A 3384-nucleotide genomic window follows, 5' to 3' on the forward strand; every position below is an offset into this window, starting at 1 on the left:
TAAGATATAGGTCACAAGAAAAATAATTAACTTACCTTTACTGTACAATACAACATACACACTCCAAAGAAGAAACCAGAATTTGTTTTCTAAAAGGTGAATTCATGTAGGCCTCAAAATACAAATATAAAACAAGTTATTTCTTACCTAACCAGGATACACTCAGTGGAGGCTAAGTACTCAGAAAGCTTGAGGAAAGTTGGAGATTTCGAAAATATTATCTAGATATGAATCAGACATAAGTGTAAGGGAGGAGTGAATAAAAAATGGGAAATTGTGCACAAAAAGTGTGTTTTGTAATGAAAGTCACGTATTGAGTAATGTGTGAAAGTATGAGGAAAACTGCAACAGAATGTGACAAAAGTGTAATGTGACTGTATATAAGTGGTAAAAAAAAGTGAAAATGTGAAAATGTCACAAAAGGTGTACAAATGACAAAATGTGAAGAAATGTGTATAAAAGTGTCTCTTTCTCATTGTCCTCGAGCTTATAAAGCAGACTTACTCTGCCATGTGGGCTAAGTAACCACTAGGCTGTCTTAAGTGCAATTAGAGGCACCTGCTAAAATGGGAGCCTTACACATATTACACAAAACCAATGGTGTTCCATCAAATAAGTAAAGAAAGCTTTATTTAGACTTCTATTGGCAAACACTCTCATTTTGCTCCTCTCACACTATAAGTTACACCCACTATGTCGAGGACAAAAGGAATTTCTGTGCAATTTATGGGAAAAACAACTAGTGTGTTATCAGTCCAGAAGGCAAAGTTGACCGCTGGGTAAACAGAGCTGAGGTCTAGGGATACCCTTACAGCCAGGAAAAATGATAAGAACAGATTTATCGATCTTGGCGGCATGTCTGTCTCCTTGCGTTATTACCTTATCTTCTATTTCATTCGTTTACTACTGGGGTAACACCTCCCTTCCTGAGAGAAGTTTCCGAAGGGAAATTCCTGGGTACTGTACAGTTTAAGTTCTGGACAGGTAATCCGCAACAACACTGGAAACACCAGTTATGTGTCTCACATCAAAAGAGTTTTCCTGCAAGATTAGGGCCCAGCAGATCAATCTCAGATTATTGTCCTTAATCCACTGCGTTTCAGCCAGGGCTCTCACAAAGGGAGATCAGTAATTCCCCAGACTTGGGCTGAAAAATCCCTAGATTGGACAAAAAGTCCCTAGTGTAAAAGTACCAATATCAATGCTCGTATACATAAAAAAAAAAGGCATCATTCATTCATTGCCAGACGCCATGTATCCCACACGGGGTGGCCAAGGGCTTAGAGTTAATTGTTTTACAGGGAGTGGCACTAATCCTCCACCAACCCCACTTGACACGTAGGGATGCCAACAGCATCTGGTGTTCGCAGGCGGTCACCCATCCAAGTACTAACCAGACCCAACGTTGCTTAACTTCGCTGATCGGACGGGAAGCGGTGTACTCAACGTTGTATGCATACTATTATGAAATTATAACACAAAATTGGTGTTTTCGTAATTATTATGTTTATTTTTTACCATTATACAGTAATCTTGGTTTACATATCTTTGGCATAAGTAAAAAAATTAAAGCATTGTTTCTTATGAGTGAATTCCCTTGGAAGTTAAAAAGTAAAATAAAATTAAACACTGCTTTCTGACTAGAATAAAATTAATTCGATCAATCCTTAATCAAGCTTTGGTTTAACATAAACTAATGAAATATGTTTAACTCCTGAAATAGTTCACAGTTTGAAATTTTCTATGCCAACAGACTGCACCATGCCTGTCAGCACAAATAAATAACACCATTCCATACAAAATAAAGTAGTTTTAGTTCACACTTCGTGAAAATGTTTATGACTTAAGTTTTTCAGCAATGATGTCACGAGCTTCAGTATCAGTAGCATTGCTTTTGACATTTCGCACAAGTTTCAACAACTTAGGATGGTCTTGTAACTTCAGCTCTTTAGCAGACATCCCAAGTGAGACCATTCCTTCCCTTCCGTGTAGTAGTCCCACAACACTTTCTCTTTTCAGAGAGTTCCTATTATCTGTCTTGATTAGTTTTAAAGTGCTAAAAAGTCTTTCAACTGGAGCATTTGCACATGGCAGTGACATCATGTGTAATGCAGAGAATGTTGTCCCACCGGTATTCACCAGTGTAATACCTGAAACTTTATCCCACCAGTTGACACCAGTGTAAAGCTATGGTATGTATTATCTTACCTGTTGTGGGTATTGATCAACTCACCCATGGATATACAAGTGGTACTCGACTTAGTATAGTGGATGGTAAATATTTATGAAAAGAATGAATTGTGGTAGCGTTTGTAGTTTTTGGCCGAGTTTAGATTCTAGTCGGTACCTCAGGTGGTTGTCGTTCCCTCAGCGAAGGAATCTTGAATTGGAAGGGGAGTGAATTTGGCTTGAGGACATAATTTCCTTGATTAGGTATACTAATAAAGAAAAGAAAATGCTATATACTTTACTCTACTTTAATAATTCTGTTAATTTCCACAAAACATTTTTTTATTACATGACCCTTTTTAGTATGAGAGAAGATTGTAAATGTTACTAAGGCTTTTGGGTGATCATTCCTCTAACATCATCACCAGACGAAACAATTTGATTCACACGAGGTATGGAGTTGTTGTACTCTACTTTCTTTTTTGGCCGTTACACTTGGGCTCTACATTGGCCTCAAGACAGGGACACTTTTACGGATATGATTTGTCTGTTCGGGCTGGCATAGCCTCGAATCAATAAGAATGATTATTTGTATTCATCTTTCACCCATATAAGGTATTCTCCTCATATAGTTTTCTCGGTTCTCACATCAAATCAGTATTTTTTTACAATTCACCATCGACAATGTTATATAATCACTAGAAATACATAATCTCTCGGGCCTGTCTAGCCTCGAGGAATAATTCAAAAAAAAGGAAACATAATCACCAGGAACAACCCAATCACTCGGGCTTGTTTAGCCTCGAGGTACAACTTAAATCACATTATTGCTCACAATCAGTAAGTTCCCTTCCACGCTCCTGATTATAATTTTTTTTCTAATAAACTAATTTTAAAGAAAGAGAACAGTTGATGAATTTGAATTTTCCTTTCCGTTACAGAACATATCACTTTTATACTTCTATTCCTTATCTACAAAAAAAAAGTTCACTTGATAGAATCATTAATAACACATCAACTACCTTCGGTTTGTAATAATAACTCGTGAGTGGTGCAAGTGTAAGTGTAAAAGTCTATGGGCAATACTTGGGAATAATGGCGTGCTCCCACGGACGTCGCCGCCGGTGTCTGGGGACTAAACGAACGTCTGTTACACACGATGTCTGGGCAGCAAGTCACTCTACGTTAAACTCTCAACAATATTACTTCTCATAG

General features: G+C 37.5%; 1 pseudogene; it reads right to left on the reverse strand.

Annotated features, from left to right (window-relative positions):
- Positions 1 to 1348: 1348 nt before the first annotated feature.
- LOC145398272 (5S ribosomal RNA) lies at positions 1349 to 1464 on the reverse strand (annotated as a pseudogene).
- Between the last annotated feature and the right edge of the window lie 1920 nt (positions 1465 to 3384).

This window comes from Coenobita brevimanus, chromosome 44 (genome assembly GCF_032717465.1).
Source record: "Coenobita brevimanus isolate Jiangsu-jjx chromosome 44, ASM3271746v2, whole genome shotgun sequence".
NCBI classification, from domain to species: Eukaryota; Metazoa; Arthropoda; class Malacostraca; order Decapoda; family Coenobitidae; genus Coenobita; species Coenobita brevimanus.